The sequence below is a fragment of the Oryctolagus cuniculus genome, chromosome 9 (assembly GCF_051225735.1).
Source record: "Oryctolagus cuniculus isolate XC-2025 breed Fujian yellow rabbit chromosome 9, ASM5122573v1, whole genome shotgun sequence".
NCBI classification, from domain to species: Eukaryota; Metazoa; Chordata; class Mammalia; order Lagomorpha; family Leporidae; genus Oryctolagus; species Oryctolagus cuniculus.
The window spans coordinates 100,499,784-100,522,568 of NC_142875.1; the positions used below are offsets into that span (position 1 = coordinate 100,499,784).

The 22,785-nt window shown below is 48.0% G+C and overlaps 1 protein-coding gene and 1 pseudogene across 31 annotated transcripts in view; one reads left to right on the forward strand and one right to left on the reverse strand.

The window, feature by feature from the left end:
- The window catches only part of CACNA1C (calcium voltage-gated channel subunit alpha1 C), a 740,475-nt gene that overhangs the window by 480,144 nt on the left and 237,546 nt on the right, over positions 1–22,785 (forward strand). The window lies entirely within an intron of this gene.
- LOC149124683 (uncharacterized) lies at positions 6,352–7,099 on the reverse strand (annotated as a pseudogene).

Below are 22,785 nucleotides of genomic sequence, written 5' to 3' on the forward strand. Positions count from 1 at the left end.
GTGGCCCAGGTCCCGCAGTGTCCCCAGCCTTCCCCTCCTGCACAGCCTCAGCCCCTGTGGCCACAGAGAAGCAGGGAGGCTGCGAAGCTGACTGCATTTGCTTCAGGGCTTGAAAGAGCACTCAGCTGCACCTAAGGAAACCTGGTTTCTGGTCCTAGGTCTGCCTTTAGTTCAGGTTAACTCAGCCATCTCCAGTGGTAGGTGCTCAACAAATCATCTCACTTTATTTGTTTGTTTTTGGGGGACCAGGGAATAAATATAAGGGGACTTCAAAAAGTTCATGGACAATGAAATTAAAACCTAAGTTTTCTTTATTACTAAATTTTGAAATTCATGCATATGTGGAGTCTTCAGGAAGTTCATAAAAATATATATTATGAAAAATATGCATGGATTTCAAAAAATTTTTGCACCAAGACAGAGTTTTTTTTTTTTAAAACTTCAGAGAGAGAGAAATAGATAGAAAGAAACAAGCAGAAAGAGAGAGAAAATCCCTATCTGCTGGTTCACTTCCTAAATGTCTACAACAGCAAAGGCTGAGCCAGGGCCAAGGCCAGAGCCAGGAGCCACAAACACAATATGGGTCTCCCCTGGGGGTTGCAGGAACCTAATTACTTGAACCACTACTGCTGCCTTTCAGGGTCTATACTAGCAGCAATCTGGAGTCAGGAGTCAGAGCTGTGACTTGAACCCAGATACTGCACAGTGGGGCCAAACGCTCACTCCTTAAAATGTTTTAATTCTGTTTTTCTGTGAAATTTTGAAGTCCCTTTGTAAATATGTCTTGATGAATATGTCAATAAACGCATATTTAACAGATGCCTATAAAATGTACTTAGTGCATTTTTAAACAATCGAAATCAGAATGAAGGGATTATGTTGTAGGGAAAAAGCACTTGCATACTGGTCTCAATTACTTGTTGAGAACCAACATGCCAATACTAGGAGACAATGTTCTGGACAAAATAAGATGTAGCATCACTGAGAAAAGACTTTGAGAACATGTAATTCTACCCAAATCTAACAACTGAAGATGTAGGTAGAATAAGATTTAAAAGATAAAAGATTGAAAGATATATTCATGAAGCCACTTAGCTTTTGGGCTCATCCATTGCTTTCTTGATGAATGAATGAATGAATGGGTGAATCAATGAATGAAAGCAGTCTGACCCATGGGAATATCTCCCACTCCATTCCCACCCCTGTGTCCCCCTGCCTGTGCCTTCCTCTCTGCTGTTTGAGTAGCCATGTGAATTTATTGCTCCTGCCAAATGAAGTTGCCTGAGATGGAAATGTTAATTTATTGGGCCAGACATGTGTCGGCACAGCCCTGATGAAAAGCACCCACACAACCTTCCATAGCCCACTGTCCTGAAGCTACTTACGGGACTGCTGCACTGCAGAATGGGTGCACTGGAGGTCTCAAGGCTACTTTGGCTGGATCCCTCCTCCTACCACCTCAGCAAGTCCCACTGCCCCGTCACTAACTTCACATGGGCCATGTGGGCCCCGGAGCTTCCTTGTCTTCTCCCACATCTGTGTCTGCTCAAGGTGCTTTTCCCCTTAAAAGGCTGTCCATTGTCACTGAAGCCATTGGAACCCTGCGGTCCTTTAGGACCCAGCTCAAATGCCAGCCCTCTGTGCAGCCCTCCTCTGCTCTGCACTAGACACAAGCGCCCTCTCTTCTTTCTAGGCACTTCCTTGTTCTGTCCTTATTTGAATATACATGATCTTCCTCCCCCTGCTGAATCATATCCCCTTAAAAGCTATGACTCTCAATGAATGTTTAAGTCACCCTCCACGTGTCCCCACGCCCAAAGCAGTGCTCGCATGAAGGAGGTCCAAGATGCTGTAGTGCAGACAGAATGGGATTCCCAGAGAGTCTGGCCAAGTGCTCATCCTGACTCCATCATTTGCTCCCCTGGGGGTCTTGAATAAATTGCTTAGCCTCGGTTGGTTTCCCCGCGGGTGGGATGGGAATAACACTCATCACCCATGCCTGGAGAGCTGCTTCATTTACTGTGTCTGCACTTGTCCTGTCACCCAACATATGGTTGCCTCTGTCTTTTTATTCTCCCCTCAATGCACCTACTATGCTCAATATTTCTCTTGAAAGGACTAGTACCAATGCAGCACGGCCTCTGAGCTGCTTCTGCTTCAGAACTGGGAATGGGAATTCTACTGAGAAGATCAAAGGGTTGCCTCATGTAGAAGCCATGGGAAGGGCACCTGTGGATGAGGGCCTCTTGATTGTGCTCAGAGATGACTGAAGGGAAGGTAGGGCCTTGTGCGGCCAAGTGGAAACCAAGTTAAGCTGGGGTCCTTTTGCATAGGTCAGGTTCCCACCTACCAGTGTCCTTGGAGAGGTCAACAGCAGCCTTGAGATAACAGAAACGAAAAAGAGTTCTGTGGTCTGAGTGTCAACATGTTCCATTCTGAAAGGTTCTGAGAAGCCCTGCAACAAAGAAACCCTTTTACCTTTGCTTCTCCTGGTGTTTCCCAAGTTTATTCAACTTCTTGCTGGACATGGGTGGCACTGAGCCACAGGTATGGTTCTAGCCCGAGGGTGTCCTTGGTCTATGGGTGACCTTGGCCTCAGGTGGGCAGAGGCACTGAGGTCACCAGTTTTTTTTTTTTTTTTCTGCAAAGGAAACAGACAAAGGGCCAGTGCTTTCCCCTGGTAAATCAAAGCAGTGCTCCTCACCTCTGGTTACCTGTCCAGATCCTGGAGTCAGGTGGGTAGCAGAGGTGTTTTGACTTCATGCCCAGCAGGGTTCTGTGTCCCAGGCTCTCTCCTGCAAGTCACAGTGGGAGCCAGGATACACTTGACATCTTACCTGTGTGTGTGCTGTGGGCTCATGCTTCACAGGTGCACTGCCCCCACCATTGGGTTCTTACTCCAGGGCATTGTGAACACAAGGACCTTGACCCTGAGTGTCCCTTGGTGTCATTAGCTGGCCCAGACAGGTGTTGCACTTTTCTTTCTTGCTTTTATACATTTTCCCCTTCCTGGCTATTTGCCTCTCTATCTCCCTCTCTGTTTTTCAATTTTCTTCTCTAGCAATCTTTATTTATCTTTTGACCTGTCATCTATTTCTTCCTCCGTGTCCAGTCTTCTTTGCCCAAGTTTCTGAATCCATCCAACACCCCTGATTTCCTTTCTAAGCCGCTGCTGGTAGCCACACAGTGCCCCTGCGCAGCCTCTTCAAGGTGAGCTGCTGTCCTGAATTCTGATCCCTACAGTGAAATGTTCAGTCTTTCCTTCCATGTGGAAAGACTTCACAGTATGTTCTCCAAGCCCATTGAAAATGAAAATACAAGCTAGCAACAGCAGCAGGACTGACAACAAAATCATGGCATGAAGAAATAAAAACCAGTGACAGATTGGAATATGAGCATCATTGGTGCCACGAGCCTGAGGCTGCCAGCTCACCTCTAATTTGATCAAGGGGCACTGGCATCACAGATGGTGGCTGTTAGTGGCCAGGGCATATCCCAGCGCCCAGGGTCCCCTCGCTCTTTGCATAGTCAAGAACCACTGTGTTGGCAATCATGGGAGCACAACATATGTAAGTAATGACTCCACCCTTCCTGCTTCTTCCTTTAGCCCGTGCTACCCCACCATTCCCCTCATCCCAGTGGGGGACAGCTGCCTCTTTGCTGGCTGTGTCTTCGTCTGTCCCCATTCCCTGCCCTTCACCTGCCACTCTCCTCTGGCACACTTTGTAATTCTTACTGCTCTCGGTCCTGCTGGCTTCGCTTCTGCTTCTGGCCCTGTTCTCTCTGCCTTCCCTTTCTGGCCCCTCAGAGGAGCCCAGGTTCAAGCTTTCTTGGGCCAGGGTCTAGGGAGGCACAGGGTTTGGGGAAGCAGGACACCCCTGTAGGTGGAGGGCCTATCCTGCTGTGACCTTCGGATCTGAGCCTCATCTGCAGAGACGTTGGCCTTCAGTTTCTTTATTTCCCTAAAACAGCCATCACTATTTTTTTAGATCTTTTGTTTGCTCATTCATTTAACCTTTTCTTCTCACTGGACTGTAAGCCCCGTGAGAGCAGGGGTCTTTGCACTCTGTGAACTTTTCCTTTCTGTTCTTTTCTGTTCTTTCTGCTCTACTGTATGCCTGGGGCCTGGGAAGGGCCAGGAAGTGAGGCAGTCTCCATTGGAGAGGAAGAAGGGAAGGAAGGAGGGAAAGAGAGGGATGGGGAGGGAAGAAGGAACTGGAGGATAGTTGTATTATTTGTAATTTTTATCCAGGGGATCCTTGTGTAACAGATCCATGGGGTAGCTACTACTGTCTCCATTTTACAGATAGGGAAACTGAGGCATGGTATTGAAATAACTTGGCCCAGGACAAGCTAGTAAGTGGTACCTGGCTGCAGAATCAGGTGAGCTCAGAGCCTGGACGAACAAGTGCAGGCCGAGAGCTGCTGCTGTCCGGCAGGACTCTGTCCACTGAACTGGGACCATCTCCAGGAGGAGCCCCAGGAGGCGAGTTCATCTTTACTCCGCCTCTGGTGAGAGTCATGGTCACCTACATTTCGTATTTGTCCTAACCCCCGGGAAAGGCATCACCACCATAGTCTTTTACATATGATGGCCAAGTCTCAGATTGGCTGGGAGACTGGCCAGGGCTCACACAGCCAGGAAGAAATAGACTGGGTTCAAACCTGAGTCTTCATGCTGCTTGCCTCCCATCTGAGACACTCCCTTTGAAGGCAGCGATGCTCCCCTCTGCTGTGGAAACTCCTGTTCCACACATCACCCGAACATGTTTGTAGTTGAGCAAGCCTGACCCTGTGCTCTCTTCTATTAAGTGTGGAGCATCAGGCTTCTGGAGAGGGTGTTGGCAGCGCTGGTCCAGGGGGGACATCAGATCCAGCTCATGCTGTTTCGATGTGAATGGCTTTCCTGGAAACGGGACTTCTGCTGCCAAGGAGTCTTCTCACACCAGTGCTGTGCTTCGAGTCCCAGCTGTTGCTCCCCTGCAGAAACTGCCAGGAGGCGGGCCCGCCTTGCGGTCCCTGTACGGTGTTCAGCTGCTTCCAAGGTGTGGCTTCAGATTCCCACAGTGGATCCACCTGCAGCTCTCAACAGCGTTTTTAACACTGATGCTGGGCCTCCTGGGCATGGCACCGCCTTCTCATAAGAGCTCCTGACCCCAAGACCCAGGTTCAGCCACAGCAGAGGGGGTGTCCTGACTAAGGCTGGGACTGGATATCTCAGATGTGTTGTGGTGGGGCCAGGGCCTAGAGCCCGCTGTGCAAGGGCCACTTCCCCACTGCCCTGTTATCCCCCACATCCTACAGTTCACCCCCCGCTGAACTTAACTCAGTCTTGCTCTGGACACTACCAGTGTTTCTCCAAATGAGGCCACTTTGGCTACGACCCTGCCCCTTGGCATGCCGGCCGTAGCCCAGCTGGGCACACATCCACAGTCAGGCAGAATGGTGTGTGTGTGAGAGAGAATGTGTGTGTGAGCATGTGGGTATGTATGTGGATCAGTGTGAATGCATATGTGAGATTGTGAGTGTGAGAATGTGAGCATGTGTGAATATGAGTGTGCATGTGAGTGTGAATGTGCGAGAGCCTGTGACCATGTGTGAGCATGAGTAGGAGTGTATGTGTGTGAATGTGAGCAAGCGTGAGTGTGAGTGTGGGTATATGTGTAAGTGTAAATGCATATGTGCAAATGTGCACATGTGTGAGCATGAGTGCATGTGTGTGTATGTATGTGTGTGTGAGAATGTGAGCATGTGTGAGCATGAATGTGAATGTGTGTGTGAATGCCTATGAGAATGTGAGCATGAATGTATGTGTGTGAATGCATGTGTGAGAATGTAAGCATGTATGAGAATGTAAGCATATATGTGTTTATGTGTGAGAATGTGAGCATGAATGTATGTGTGTATGTGTGTGAGAATGTGAGCATGTGTGAGCATGAGTGTGAATATGCACGTGTGAGAATGCCAAGTGTGAGAATGTGAGCATGAGTATGATCATGTGTGTGTTGAGTGTTGATGTGTGTGAGAATATGAGCATGAGTGTGTGTGTGTGAGTGTTGATGTGTGTGAGAACATGAGCATGTGTGAGCATGAGTGTGAATATGCATGTGTGAGAATACCAAGTGTGAGAATGTGAGCATGAGTGTGTGTGAGTGTTAATGTGTGTGAGAATGTGAGCATGAATGTGTGTGTTGATGTGTGTGAGAATGTGAGTATGAGTGTGTGTGAGTGTTGATGTGTGTGAGAATGTGAGCATGAGTGTGTGTGTGAGTGTTGATGTGTGTGAGAACGTGAGCATGAGTGTGTGTGAGTGTTGATGTGTGTGAGAACATGAGCATGAGTGTGTGTGTGTTATTGTGTGTGAGAACGTGAGCATGAGTGTGTGTGAGTGTTGATGTGTGTGAGAACATGAGCATGAGTGTGTGTGTTATTGTGTGTGAGAACGTGAGCATGAGTGTGTGTGTGAGTGTTGATGTGTGTGAGAACATGAGAATGAGTGTGAGTGTTGATGTGTGTGAGAACGTGAGCATGAGTGTGTGTGTGAGTGTTGATGTGTGTGAGAATGTGAGCATGAATGTGTGTGTGAGTGTTGATATGTGTGTGAGAACGTGAGCATGAGTGTGTGTGTGTTGATGTGTGTGAGAATGTGAGCATGAGTGTGTGTGTGAGTGTTGATGTGTGTGAGAATGTGAGCATGAATGTGTGTGTGAGAATGTGAGCATGAGTGTGTGTGTGAGAATGTGAGTATGAATGTGTGTGTGAGTGTTGATGTGTGTGAGAATGTGAGCATGAGTGTGTTTGTGTGAGAATGTGAGCATGAGTGTGTGTGTGTGAGTGTTGATGTGTGTGAGAACATGAGCATGAGTGTGTGTGAGAATGTGAGCATGAGTGTGTGTGTGTGAGAATGTGAGCATGAATGTGTGTGTGTGAGTGTTGATGTGTGTGAGAATGTGAGCATGAATGTGTATGTGTGTGAGTGTTGATGTGTGTGAGAATGTGAGCATGAGAGTGTGTGTGTGTTGATGTGTGTGAGAACGTGAGCATGAGTGTGTGTGTGTGAGTGTTGATATGTGTGAGAATGTGAGCGTGAATGTGTGTGTGTGTGTCAGTTGAGGTGAGGGAGCATTTGCTTGGGAAGGGAGTACCAAGGAATAAAGAGCTCCAGAGCAGGGCGGGGTGTGGAGCCGCTCCCAGCAACCACACCTTCTTCCTTTCCTTGCCTGCTGCTTCGCTGCCCTCCGTCCTGGGAAAGTGCTTTCCTCCTCCTGCCAGGGTTCTTTCCTGAGAGACACTGCATCAGGGAGACGCTGCTATCTTGTGCCCCGCTGTAACGACTGAGGTGGTGGGCAGCCACGTAGGACTGGTTGGGGCCACCTTTGTTAAAGCTGGGTCCTGATAAAGGAGAAGCCACTGGTGGCTATGCTGTGGCCTCCAGCTGGTTGCCTTCTCCCCTCTCAGGCCATAACTGGTTGTCTTTGTCCTGAAGCAGGTGCACACTGGTCCCAGGTAGGAGGAGAGTGCTACCATGGGCCTCCACATTAACCAAGTCCCTTCAGGTGCATCCTCTCCACGGAGAGCCAAGTGATCCCTCACTAGCCCACGGTCTGTCTCTCTCTGTTTCTCTTTTTAAAAAGATTTATTGTATTTTTTGAAAGTCAGAGTTATAGAGAGAGAGAGAGAAAGAGGAAGAGACAGTCCTGCCTCTCTCATGATTACATGAAATGCACTTGTCTTTCCATCAAATCCTGTGAGTTAAATTAAAAATGGTCATAACAGCTGAGATGGCAAACTTACAAACTAACAGAGTTAAAGACAATCAGAAGACAACTACATTTGCTGTTAAATAAAATTCTTATACTCCCAACCCAAAGTGTCAAAAAATGTAAAACTTTGTATAAAACATTATAGGAAACATTAATATTTATGAAAAATATTATAATCAGCATTCCCAGTGTCAACTGGCTTTGCCACAGTTTTTATGAGACAATTTGCCCAATTAACCTAACAATTAGACAACTTTTGAAAACTTTGTTTCATTGCAGAGAAAGCATAAGGTCAAAGAACAAAAATGTCATGATCAATATCATAAAGCAAATTAAAGGCAATGCCCTGTGGAACTTTTCATAGCTGAAGTTTCAATTGTTAATTACATCTGTCTCAATTCCTTTTTGAGGGACAAATGGGTTTCACTGTGGGAGACAGAATTATCTGAGAGGAACTTTCAAGATGTGGGAAGAACTCACCATAGCCTAACTAGAGGGGTCCAACATTTGATTCCATCTTGTTGCAGGATGTTTTCTGGCCAGTAAGCCTTGTGACTTCACTTTTTGTCTCCTAACTGGTCTCTAATATACTGCCATTCCCTGCCCCTTGTTATGCTGTCCTAAGATGTGATGAGCCTGGAAGTGAAAGAGATGCCTTCCTCCATTCTTCTACTTGGGGAAATCCATCAACAATTGGACTTTAATGTTTCAGTGTTGCTATCTAGAAATGGAAAATGCCTATAAATCTTCTTTTTTTATTTATTTTTTATTTTTTGACAGGCAGAGTGGATAGTGAGAGAGAGAGAGACAGAGAGAAAGGTCTTCCTTTTCACCCTCCAGTGGCCGCCACGGCCAGTGTGCTGCGGCTGGCGCATGGCGCTGATCTGAAGCCAGGAGCCAGGTGCTTCTCCTGGTCTCCCATGCGGGTGCAAGGCCCAAGAACTTGGGCCATCCTCCACTGCCCTCCCGGGCCATAGCAGAGAGCTGGCCTGGAAGAGGGGCAACCGGGACAGAATCCAGTGCCCCGACTGGGACTAGAACTTGGTGTGTCGGCGCCGCAAGGCGGAGGATTAGCCTATTGAGCCATGGCGCCGGCCCCTATAAATCTTCTAAACCAGGAATCAAATGCAGCCCGTTTAGTTATCAATGAGTAAACAAATTCTTCTTCCACAATATTCTTTAACACATTTGTAATTGGCCAATTAAACTACCAAAGAAACTGTTCTTCAATATGAGGAGGACAAAGAGAAGAGGAGGAAGGAGTGGGAGTGTTAGCACACATGTGTTTCTTTGGGCTGTTATGGGCCAGTGGAACAGAGAGAAAATAATGGGAGAGTGGAAAATAACCCAGTGGCAGTGACGTCCCTTCTGCAGACAAGTCTGTGGACCAAAGGAGAGCCTTGGTCTTTTCATACTGGAAGCAAATCCTTTCTATTGCCTTTCTTCCCCCACCCCGCCCTTCTCTGCCCCAATCCTGTAGGAAGATGAGCCTGACAAACTGTCCTTCCAGGCTCATGGCAGTTCTACCCACAAAGACTTAGCTGGCCTGGATGCCCTGGGAGACTCACTGATGTGTTTTCCAGTCCAGTCTCCACCTGTGAGCCATGTAATTATTACTAGTGCTCTCTTTCAAAAGTGCTGTGTTCAAATGATAAATGATACAGTCAGCTTGTGCATAGTGCAGGGAGAGGTAGAGTGGTAATTCATATGTCAGTTCTTGTGGATTGACAGTAGCCGCCCAGAGTGCGGTGCTGAGAAGGATTCTGGAGTCATGGTGTGGTTCAGCAAGTCAAGCTGTAGCAGCAGCTTAGCAGCATCTGCAGGGGGCCAAGTAAGGCAGGAAGCAGCGCTTCTTGGTGTGGTTGTTGAAGGTCAGAAGATCTAGACGTCAGGCCCAGCTCTGCTGCTGCTTTCCTCATTTCCCTGGTCTGACGTAGGAGCAGGTTATGTGTCAGGTCTCCTTCAGTTTCATGATTCTAGTCTAGACTTGTCTTGAGTGGGAACTTGTGATGGATGCCGTGTGAGCTCCCTGCCATCGCTAACATCATGTGAGCCTACTAAAATTTTATGGAAAGTTCTCTCTTCTCCGGCTTGGATCTACACCGTGGGACAGCTGGTAACTAGTATTTCCATCGTGCACTTTACAGAGTGCTTTCGTGTATGTAATCCCAGCCACATGACTCAGGCTTTCTTTTCATGATCTAGATTTTATAGATGAATAATTTAAAGCTAGGAAAGGTCAGGTGACCAGAGTTTGGGCTCAGCCTGCCTGAGTTCAGACACTTGCCATAGCACTTAGAACCTGTATGGTTTGGACAGTTAACTTCATCTTTCAATGTCCCAATGCCTTTATCTATAGGTTAGGGATAACAGAGTTACACCATAGTGGTGGTGTGGGGGCTAAAGGAAATAATCCCTGTAGGGAGCCTGGAACAGTGATTGGGAGATGGGATGCATGTAATGGTGTGAGGTGCTACAAGTGGTAGAGGTAGAAGTAGTGTTGGTAGTGTAGTAGCTGCCATAGCCAGTGAATCAATGGCGTCATTAGGACTCTTCTGAGACTGTGTCACCAGGGTCCAGATGTGATCCCACAGTTCACTGCACCCTGTCTACTTTAGGATTTAGAGCCACAAGTCCAAAGCAGTAGGCCTAATAATGAGAAACACAAGGACCCTGATTATGGTGGTATTTTACCCATCTTGCACAGAGAGAACTGTAGCTGGCAGCTGAAACTCCTCCCTTCTCCACCTTGCATGTCTGAGGTGACTTCAGAGGCAGAGTAGCTGGTCATTCAGGTCACGGTTCTACTTGGGCACTCATGCCGGGTGCTCTGCCTCTCCCCTTCTCTCGGGCCGGTTGCCTGATATCAGTGTCCTTGGTAACACATACTCATTATGTGGTTCTATACTGGTCAGAGATTTCCTTCAGTCCTTCACAGCAAGGTCTGGTGTTTCATTAGTGGCAGCACCATACCACAAACTGATGCCCATGGTGCTGTGTTGCTCTAGTTTCAATGGTCCCCACCGATTTTAAGCCATTTGCAAGAATTTCCTCAATTAGCTGAACTTCAAGGTGATTCAGTGAATGCTCAAGGCTCACAACTGCCCACCTGTGTCTCAGGTGGGAAAAGAAGATCTAAGGTGGCCCCAGAGGGCAATGGAAGGAAGGAATAGGTGAGAAAAGGAAAAAAAAGACGAAACCAAAGGAGAGTCTAGGAGAGAATGGCCAAGGACTGAGCTGTCTGTACCCAATATGAGAAAGATTTCTTCTTCCTTGGATGTTTTATGTCCTGGCAAAATAGATCAACTGGAATGGGTGAATGGTCTCAGGGGCAGGGCGATGGAGAGCCAGGGTGGGAGTGAGTTCTCAGGTTGTGCTAGGAGTGGAACCCCAGAGCGTGTCTAGCACAGAAACCCATTTCCCCAAGGGGTCCCCGAACCAGGACCCTTCTGCTGCCTCTATTTCCTGGTTGCATTGTCAGGGCTCAGTGTGCCCTGCTGAGCAATGGGAGGAGAAGTTGAGGGAAGCCCATCTCCCAGGAGACCAAGCAGGTGTAGAGGTTGGTAGGGGTCAAGAAGGAGGCAGTCCTCACACCAAGGAAAGGCCAGGTGTTTCAACACTGCCACAGGACTGTGGCCTTCCGTGGGCTGCCAGCAGCTCCTCTTCATTCCGCAGGAGGATGCGCGGCTGCTGGGTTCAGTTGGGCCCCAGTCTGCTCTGCAGGAGAGAAGGAGAGGCCAGCAAAGGTAGAACAGTGTATACACAGCAACCTGGAGCTGAAGCAGCTGCTGGCCCTGAACCTCCCCTGAGAGGGACAGATCTGTGACCACTGCCAAGTAGAGTAGGACCCCCAAGCACCAAAAGCAAACAGTTGGTTAAGTAACTGAAAATTCACCTATCCTGCTACCAAACAATGTAAGGTTATTGAAAGTGATCCTGTAGCTACAAAGCGGACAACGCATAAGATGTTTAAAGGCTGTTGTTAGACAAAAGTAAAGGAGGTCCTAAAATCACTTGGGGGGGCAGCATTCAGTGCAGCAGCTAAGATGCCACTTGTTGCCTGCATCCTATATCAGGGTGCCCGAGTTCCAGTCTGGACTCCACTTCTGATCTAGCTTCCTGCTAATGCACACTCTATGAGGTGGCAGATGATGACTCAAGTACTTGAATCCCTGCCATTCATGTGGGAAATCTGGTTTGAATTCTTGGCCCAGTCCCAGCTGTTACAGGCATTGGGGAAGTGAATCTGCCAGTGAAAGATCCTTTTCTGTCTGTCTCTGTGCCTTTCAAACCAACATAAGTAAGGAAAGAAATTAATTAGTTAAATAATATTTTGATATTATCACAATTTTGGAAAAGCACACATGCACACACACATGGGGACAAAAATGAGCAATATTTCACTTTCTTGCACTTAACCGTTATTCTCAATAGGTGTGTGCAGGATTACCCTTATTTACTGTGTGTGTGTGTGTTTGTGTGTGTGTGTGGTTTCAGCACTTTCTTACATTTCTAATATGAAATTTGTTACCTTTGCTATTAGAAATAAGATGGCCAAGATTATAAGGAAAAAATGGGCCCAATTGAGGGAACCTTAAGGGGGCTCAGAGCTGTGACCTCAGGCAGGATCTTCAGGGAGAGAGCAGGGACAGCAAAATGCGTGTCAATGACTCCTTACTGGCCATTTGAGGAGAGCATGGGAGCAAGGAACCTTGGCCTTTACCTTCTGCACTTCAGTCCTTAGAGCTCTTGCTTTAAAATGTACTACCCTCCTTTCCACCAGGGTTTAATGTGTTCCTCATTTGCAATGCTAAGCTTTTTATCTGTTTTCCCCCTCAAAGCTTTGTACTTCCCTGAAAGACCTAGTGAAGGCTGAAAGGCACAGGAAGCCTGGATTATCAATGCCAGTGACCAGGAGAAAGGATAAGTTACAGGAATGAGAAGGGAAAGTTCTAGAAAGCCTCAGGAGACTTGGGAAGTCAAGTCATAATTTGGCAAGTGTAACTGTCTGCCTGGTTTTGGTGGGCCTCTTTGATTTTTCCATGGTCTTTGTGCAAGGGAACAGGTAACCCATCCGCATGACCTTAAATGCATTGATGATGGGACTGAGGAATGAGCTTATCCTTATGGATACACAGCCAGGATAGTCCTCAGAGCTGGGCAGAAAATATATCAGTGAGAACTGACCTATCATGTTATTTTCAGATATCTCTTGAGTGTCTAAGACCCATCAACCAATGAGCAATAACTAGGCCAACTTGTACAAAATAGTGGGTTAAAAGCTGTGGGGTCTGAATATAAGACCAGTCTTTGCCCAAGAAGGACTGGCAATCTAATGGGGAAAGCAAGATGGAATAAACCATGTCAGGTTAATGTCATTAGGAATGGTTTACAGCAGTAGGCAAGAAATGCCACAAGGTGATCAGTGTGTGATTAATGGGTTAGCATAGAGGTTGAGAGCTGAGTCTTTTAGAATGAGTGAAATCTATGGAGAAGGTAAGCAGATAAGTCAGGCAGGAGCAGAGAACCTATAATTTAGGTAAATTCTTAGAGATAGGAAAGCCCTAGTATTCCTGAAAGACAGTGGGAGGGTGTAGAAAGCCCATGAAGATTGGGATTGGAGAGGGAATGTATGGTTAGCTTGTGCTGCATGACTACCCCATTCTTAGTGGTTTTACACAGCAACTGTTTATTTAGGTCACATTTCTGCAGGTTGGTTGCTTGGATTGGACTCATATGGGTGGTTCTTCCAGACCTAGCAGTTTTCGGCTCATCTTGGTTGGGTTGTACAGGCGTCTGCAGTCAAACTGATGGCCTTGGCTGGGGTGGCAGCTGTGACTGGGTTCTGCCTTCGTGTGTTCTCATTCTGAGTATGCTGTCTTGGGTGTGTTCGTGTGGTGGGAGAGTTCCCAGTGTGACAGGACGTCCAGAGGCCCAGGTTTAGATGTTGCAGTCTCCCTTCTGCAGAATTCTGTAGATCAAAGCATTCTGCAGAGTTCTGTTGATCAAAGCAAATGACAAAGTCAACTCGGGTTCAAGAGGTGAGGAAATAGACCATCCTGAGGGGGACAGTTGCAAACTGCCATGGCCACTTTTGCCATTCTCCATAGATGGATTGGTTGGCTTGGGTGACAGACCAAAGAACAATCTAGTTGGAAGGACACAGAAAGTATGCACAAGCCAGAGATGGGAGGGGCTGTGTTTCCCACATGCCATTCTGCTGAGCCACACCAGTCTGCAAGGGGAGGTTGGCCAACCTGCAGCTGGGTGAGAGAAACAAGAAGGATGCATGTGAGTGCTGGTGACCAGGAGGGCATCCGGGGTTGCCGACTGCTTTTTGTTCTGCAACTATTTCTTCTTTTTAAGAAACTAAAAGGAAAATCAATCTTCATTGTTTTTACTATTTCTACTTGGCAGAATAAAAGTTGGTGACCCTCTGTCCATCCTTAACTTTCCTTTGGTATTTTACTGATGAGTGAAGTCTTCATGAGGACCTGGGAATCACTGGAAAGATAATTATTCCCAGAAAGCAGAGCTAGCTCACTTCTGACCTGCACAATCGAGGAAGGCTAAAAAGCTATGCCATATCAGCTTCTCTTGATCAGAGCAGACCCTCAGCCCCATCACTTCAGAGCTTTCAAGCCAAGAAACCCTTCCAAAGGAAAAGCTGTCTTGTACTGCTTGCAAATAGAAAACCAGTGTTATTTTTTTTAGAGAGTACTTTCATAAGACTGACTTATTCTTGGTTCAACACTGCCTGCCTACAGAGTGCAGCCCGAATTCGTTTCATGGACAGGTGAAGCCTGCCCTGACTGGGTCTCCACTGCGTTCCCAGCCTCTGGATCATGCCTCCCTTCTAGCCCCCACCCCAGCCATGTCTAAAGCTTTTTGTGCTTGAACAGGCTATCTCCCTCTGACGCTGGGCCAGCCTGTGCCCCTTGGTGTTCTATTCTACCACTCCCCAGCTGTCTGCTAAAAGCCTTCCTCTGCCTGCTGTGGTAAGCCATGGCATTAATGTCTGTGTCCCTCCATGTGTAGTTCTACTTCGGAGGGTCGTTAATCCTACCCACCTGCACTGCCACCTTCCTGGGGACTTGTCTCCCTACTCTTTGTGTGCACCACAATGTGTGGCACCTTGAATTCACCCCATTGTGTCTAAGTGACACAGTTAGCTGGTGAGCTGAGCATGGGGTGTGAAGGTTACTGGGACCAGGGGGTAGAATCAAGGGGCCTTTTGTGGTGCCAGTCGTGTTTGTCATGCTGCCCACTTCTCTGTGCTCTGAGACTGTGCTCCCCTCAGACTCACAGCCTGAGGGGAAGTCTGCCGAGTGGCTGCACATTTCACTAACACCAGAGACATTTGCTGCTGCACTGTTCTGTGGCATTTTTTTCAGCTCCAGGTGTTGTCTCAGTCCATTGGGGCTGCTACAACAAAATACCATAAACTAGGCGGCTTATCAACAGCATAAGTTTATTTTTTATGGTTCTAGAAGCTGGGAAATCCAAGATCAAGTTGTTGGCACATTCGGTACCAAAGAACGACCTGCTTCAAAGATGGTTGTCTTTTTGCTATAACCTAACATGACAGACAGAAGGACTGAGCTACCTCTCTGGGGTCTCTATCATAAGGAAACCAATTCTATCATGAAGGCTCTGTCCTATGACCTAAGCAACTTCCAAAAACCCTACCTCCTCATACCATCATCTTGGGCCCATCACAGGCAGTGATCCTGTTGTTTAATGGATCTGCTGGATTATACCTCATCCCCTGAGTTAGCAGGCATGTGGTCTTCTTTCTTAAGATTTGTTTTATTTATTTGAAAGGCAGAGTGAAAGAGAGAGAGAAAAAAATGGGAGAGAGAGACTTAATAGAGAAAGATAACTTCCATCCATTGGTTCATTTCCCAAATGGCCACAACAGTCAGGGCTGAATCGGGCTGAAACCAGGAGCCAGGAACTCCATCTGAGTCTCCCACATGGGTGGCAGGATCCTGAGTACTTGGGCCATGTTCCACTGCCTTCCCGGGCACATTAACAGGAAGGTGGATCAGAAGTGGAGCAGCCAGCACTGAAACTCACCATTGTGCCACAATGCTGGCCTCAGGTGTTCTTATTTATAACTGGAATCCAGAGTCACTAAATGTCTTACCTGAGAATCTGCAATTAGTTAAGGGTAAACCGATCCAGATACCTGGACTCAAGGTCCAATAGTCTTTTTTTTTCTTTTTTTATTTATCTTTTCATTTTTGTTTTTAAATTTTTTTTTGACAGGTAGAGTGGACAGTGAGAGAGAGAGACAGAGAGAAAGGTCTTCCTTTGCCGTTGGTTCACCCTCCAATGGCCGCTGCAGCCAGTGCGCTGTGGCCGGCACACCGCGCTGATCCGATGGCAGGAGCCAGGTACTTCTCCTGGTCTCCCATGGGGTGCAGGGCCCAAGTACTTGGGCCATCCTCCACTGCACTCCCTGGCCACAGCAGAGGGCTGGCCTGGAAGAGGGGCAACCAGGACAGAATCCGGCACCCCGACCGGGACTAGAACCCGGTGTGCCGGCGCCACAAGGCGGAGGATTAGCCTAGTGAGCCGTGGCGCTGGCCCTAAAATTTTTTTTTATTTGACAGGTAGAGTTATAGACAATGAGAGAGAGAGACAGAGAGAAAGGTCTTCCTTCTGTTGGTTTATTCCCCAAATGGCTGCTATGGCTGACACTGCGCCGATCCAAAGCCAGGAGCCAGGTGCTTCTTCCTGGTCTCCATGCAGGGGCCCAAGCACCTGGGCCATCCTCCACTGCCCTCCCCGGCCACAGCAGAGAGCTGGATTGGAAGAGGAGCAACTGGGAGTAGAACCTGGTGCCCATATGGGATGCCAGCGCCGCGGGCTGAGGATCAACCAAGTGAGCCGTGGTGCTGGCCCCCCAGTAGATTCTTTTAACAAGCCCTGAGATTCTGTGCTGGAAACCATTGCTTTGAATTTGCTTCTCCCAACTGGAATGCTCCCATAGTGCTCTCCAGAAGCTTGGGAGCTTGCTAGGAATCCAGATTCCCAGGTCCTCCCTAGAAGATTCAGATTCTGCAGATTCAGGCACCATGGAGGCTATATTGTAAAGGATCCCCAACACTTTTAGGGAGTTGTCAGAGAACATAAGTTTGGTGTCAACCATTAGAATCCAACCTCCTCCTTTAGTGCATGGGAAAAATCAGGCTCATATAGGCTATGTACCCTACCCAAGGTCACCCAGCTTGATAAGGATGAGACTAAAATTAGCAACCAAGAGTACTGGCTTCCAGGATGATCCTTTTCCTGCCACAGCTTGCTCATCTCCCTTGCTGTGTTTCCAGAGGGAGAAAAAGTCAACAAGAGACAATGTGGAAGCCAGTGATCCACAGCCGTGTTGCTCTGTGCTGAGAAGTTGCAAATACAAGCTTGGACACCAGCTTGGGGCCAGGCAGACCTTGGCCTTGGTCCTGTAAAATGAGCATAAGGCTCATACTCACCTTCCTGGGACTGCTGCATGGTTATCTGTGTGAAGCACTGAGCTCAGGACCTGGTCTGTAGCAAGGTTGAGCCCTTTTGAGAGGCGATCGCCAAGTTCATCTTCATTTGGGAAACAACTCATACTCACCTTCCTGGGACTGCTGCATGGTTATCCTGCTGGGTGGAGAGGCAGGGCTGTGGTTGGGAGTGAACCACGCTGATTTACCAGGGTAGGAAGTACTGGAGGGCTCCTTCAGAGCAGGGGCTGTGTCTTCATATCGCTGGTGCCCTGTGCTTACCCCAGTGCCAGGTGGACCTTGAATGCTTCCACCTGGCTCAGGAAGTGGCTCAAAGGTCCTGAGGTCCAGCCTCTCCTGCCTAAAGAAGTATGCTCTTTCCTCCCCACCCATGCTGTTAAGTTCTTGATGCTGGGAACAAATAGTGAAAGTGAGGCCTTAGCATGAGGACATGGGTCCCACTCTTCATGTCCCCACGATCTTGCTTGACCTTAGGGAGATCTCTGTTTCTGCGTGTTTCAGTCTTGGCTAAGAAATCAGGACTTCTTGCTTCTTGTTTCCTGTGTTTTAGATTGTTTTCCTTTTTTGTTGATTTTTATAGCAATGATAATTCATATTTGCATAGCACTTTGACAGTTATTAAATATATTAATAAAGATTATTTAAGTTTCTTCTTTAAAATTCAGCATATCCCTCAGGTAGGTCTCACCATCCCCGTTTTACCGGGGAGAAGACTGATGCTCAGAAAGCTAAAGGGATGTGCCCAGGAAGCGTGGTGACAGCAGACCAGCACCTGACTCTGCGTCCTGTGGTTTTGGCTGGGCTGACACACAGGCAAAACCCAGATGCTGGCCTCTGGAAGGGCCTGGTGTAACGGGGGAAGTGGGCTTTGCTCACGGTGAACTGTAGCTAAAGCGGAATATTGCTGTAAAAAGGGTCCTCCCAACCCCAGTCCTATCAAGAACAGAAGTGTTGTGGAAGTTCCAACATTAGAGCCAGTGCATGTTCTGAAAGGCGAGGGAAAGACGGAGATGCAAGATTCTGTTTCTGAAAACAGGGAGTATGTGAACCACCATTGTTACCCCATCATCTATTTTAGGCAGCTCTGTATCTTTGGGCAAGTGCCTCCCCCTCTCTGTACCTTATTGTCCTCATCCTGAAAATTGAGGCATTGGGCTAGATGAGCCCCCAGGTATCTGTCAGTCCTGACAGGTGCCCATGTCCATGAAGCACAGAGCCTGTTGGTATCTGCAGCCTTCTGGGTAAGGAGCTAGAACATCAAGAGGGCAAAGTAAGCAGACCCAGTACTGGAGGAGGGAAAGTGTACCTTTAGAGACATAGCCTGGGGCCACTGAGGCAGGATAAGTTCCCATCCCAGCCACCTGCACCATAGGCGCCTGGCTGCCTGATTAAGCCTCTTGTTTTGTGGTGTTTAGTGTGCATGTTCAAGTTGCAGTGCTGTGTGGGAAGTGTGTCCAGCTGCTGCTCGTGGGCATTTCCTGAGCTGATGGTGCTACTTGTCAGAATATTCAAAGCCCAAACAGACATCCAGCCTGGTGGGCCCAGTGGTGCACAGGGCTCAGGTTGATCCTGCACAAGTCAACCCCTCCTTGAGGGGCCATAAAACCTGGAGTAGTCTTAGTCCTGTTGTAGCCAGGTGTCTAGGAAGGTGAGAGAGTTGGGAAAGATGTCAGAGAAGCTCTGGGATTCCCTGATCCATTCTGCCTTGACAAGTAGCCTTACTCTGGTTCAAGTCCTCCTCCACCCATCTACCCATTCATCTTGCCATCCATCCATCTATCCATCCACCCATCTACCATCCATCCATCCATCCATAATCATCTATCCATCCATCCCTCCACCCATTCACCCATGCATTTATCCAATCATCCATCCACTCACCCATCCACCCACCCATCCATCCATCCACCCATCCATCCACCTACCCACCATCTATCCATACATCTACCCATTTACAACCTGCCCACCCATTAATCCCCCCATCCACCTGCTAACTCACACATTCACACATCCATCCATCTATCCATCCACCCACTCACCTGTTCATTAACTCATTCATTAATTCATTCAGTCATTCATTTTGCCTCCCTGTCACTCGTGAATATGAAGATACCCCATGGCACGAAGAGCTGTGGTCACGTGTGCTTGGAAGAAACATGGTCTAGTTCTCTACCTTCAGCTTGAGTTCCTGAAGTCATGGTTAGTTGACTCCCTGGTCTCCACATAGCCGTACTGCATAGCCTCAGGAGGCAGCCACTTCTTTGTTGGAGAGCTGCAGCCCTACAGGGTTCTTCTGTCCAGACAAAATCAGCCTCCTCTAATTACCACCCATTGTCCTGCTTCCTTCTTCCTGCCTTCTGGAGCCACGTGGATTAAGTCTGATCCCTTCAAGGGACAATCCTCAAGCCCAATGCTTCCCCAAGTGTGGGATAGGTACCTCTGATGGTGTGTTAGACAGCTTTGGGAAATAGACAAACACTTGTAGTAGGCATTTTCACAGTTACCTTTTACTGTGGCAAGCAGTAATAGTAGAGCTTCTCATATACAGTTTTCTTTTTAAATGTTTAAGGAAAGTGAGTTGATTTGAAGAAAAAGTGTTAAGAAAAATATATTAAGTAAACAATGCTGCAGATGCATGGATCTGATGGAAATTGTAATGGCTTTGAGAAATGCTGCATTGCGCCGTCCCTCACCAGCGTCCCCTCGTGGACCTGTTTCCTCTCTCCATTGCTTCTCGAACCCACAGCTTTGATGTGATCCACCCACCATCTTCTGTCACCTGTATACATTTCCACTTCAATATTGCAGCTTCTCTTCCTCATATCACGTGTCTATCATGTAGCCCTCCCAGATACCCTGGACCTCTACAACTGCTAGGAGTAGGGAAGGGAGACATTTCCTCAGGAAACACTTAGGAGATGTTTCCCCTTAGTCCTGAAGGAACTTCTTTTTTTAAAGATTTATTTATTTATTTGAAAGGCAGAGTTACGGAGAGGCAGAGGCAAATTCAGAGAGAGAGAGAGAGAGAGAGAGAGAGAGAGAGAAGTCCTCCATCTGGTGGTTCACTCACCAAGTGGCCACGATGGCCAGAGCTGGACTGATCTGAAGCCAGGAACCAGGAGCTTCTTCCAGGTTTGCCATGCAGGTACAGGGTCCCAAGCACTTCGGCCATCTTCTACTGCTTCCCTTGGCTATAGCAGAGAGCTGGATCAGAAGTGGAGCAGCCAGGGCTTGAACCAGCACCCATATGGGATGTCAGCACTGTGGGCGGCAGCTTTACTCACCATGCCACAGCACTGGCCCCCTGAAGGAATTTCTATAGGAAGCTCTTACCTCCATTTTATAACTAAAGAAATGGAGGCATATGCAAGCTAACCCCTTAGCACATTGTCCAAGGTGCAGTGGTGTGGGAGGTCTAGCAATTAAACTCAGGATCATCTCCTTCCACGCCATCCATAGCATTCCCACCACACCAAGTCACCTTTGACCTGGGGGCAGATAGGGGAGCAGAGGTTGTCTAGCCAAAGACTGCATTTGACAGACAAAGAAACTGCAGCGTAGCAGGCTTACATGACACGGCCGAGCCACCTCCTGCCCACTGGCCAGCCCTGCTGTTGCTATGTGCAATCTGTTAATGTGTGCAATCCTTCCACTCTTCCATCTGCCCTGAGCAAAGTCTCGCTGTCCTGTTTGATAGTCTCCTCTGGCCCTCCGTGAGCCCTCATGTTCTCCGAATCTGTCCTCATCTGTTCTCTCCCTCTGCTCTTTCCCTCTCGTTGTGTCGTTCCTGAACCCTCATTGCATCACTCCTGGACTCTCTCATTCCTGCGCCACTCTACCCCATTTCAGTCTAGCCCATTTGAAGGTAGCTTTTTATATCTATTTTCCTATAACATAGTTTGGGATGTGTCACTCTTGGGTCAGAAGCCATCATCAGTCCAAGTCATGATGGCCTTTGAATCCCAGGTGCAGCATCCTCAGTGTGAAACACAAGCTCTTCCTGTACTTGGGACCTGCCTTAATTTAAACCATAGTGCAAACCTTCTGGCAAAAATGGTCTTCCCCTTGCTTCTAGGTAACTTGCATTTCCCACATGGAGGCCCCTTCCCCTTACCAAGGCTCAGCCAGCAGTCTCCTCCCTCTCTCCATATCTGTCAGCTCACCCAGCTCATACCGCACCTGACCACTAGTCCCTGGCAAGGCATCTGTGCTACTCATTTGGCAAGGAGCACGTGTGACTCTGTTGTAGTTCTTTCCATGATGCATATCCTGCACTTTGCTTGGACTTTGAACCCCTGGAGTGCAGAGGCAGTGTCTCATGCCATCTGTAATCATAGTCCTTGACTTTAGTAACACAGATATCCCCTCCACTCGCCACATCGGCAGTGCCTCCATGTCCTGGTAGATGCTTCTTGTTTCAATTCACACAGTGGGGTCAGGGAAAGGGTTGCCAAGGACCAGGGCCACCATCCACTGGCACAGCGAGGACTGGGCAAAGGATAGCCTGAGACATGCAAGCATGTTGTAAACCATGAAGACCCATGGAGCGGGGCCAAGAAAGCAGCCTCATGGCTCCCGGCATTCCCCCAACCCTTCCCACATCTGTGCTTCCTCAGTCCCTGGCGCTGTGTAGGCACTTGGGGAGTAGAGGAAAATCATGGTGTAGCTCTCACCTTAGCACTCACATCCTGAAGGCAAGAGAGAGGTGGAGTATACTTCCTGCTCTTAGAGAACTCACCAGACAAGCAGTTGTGTATCCATGACCTGTAATGTGCCATCTATCAATGTCCCAAATGACCAGACAGACTGGTTGTAAGGCCACAGGCCACAGCAAAAGGAGACTAGAAGGCCTGGGGAAGTCAAAGCCATCCTCCAATAGGAGGAGGAATCTAGGTATCCTTGAAGGAAGGAAGAACATTCTAGATGAGGCCGGAATGGAAGTAGGGAGATGGAAGCTAGCATCTTAGCAGAAGTGATGTGTGTTGAGAGGAGACAAGGTGCATATGTGGGGAGATAATGATGCAAGCAGAGGAGTTGGGGCCCAAAAAGCCAGGAATAGGGAATGCATGTATGTATGAGCAGGGAAGCATTGTGGTCAAAATGAGCTTCCAGACAGTTCCTTGCTCAGAATGTCATATTTTTAAAAATTATAATCAATTGAAAGAGAAACAAAGAGAGGAAGTGAGAGAGAAAGCCCTCTCACCTGCTGGTTTACTCCTCAAAGGCCTACGAAGGCTTGGATTGGGCTGGGCTGAAGCCAAGAGCTAGGAACTCATCTAGATCTTCCATGTGGGTGGTAGGGCTCCAATTACTTGAGCCATCACTGCTGCCAGCGTCGGCATTAGCGGGAAGCTGGAGTCAGGAGACAGCAGTGGGATGCAGGTGTCATGACTGATGTCTTAACTGCTAGGCCAAATGCCTGCTTTGCCTTTAGACTTTGAAGATAAGAAAAACCTACACCATGGAGGGAACTACCAGGTCTGCATCCCCATCTCTGTCTGTAAGCTTCTGAT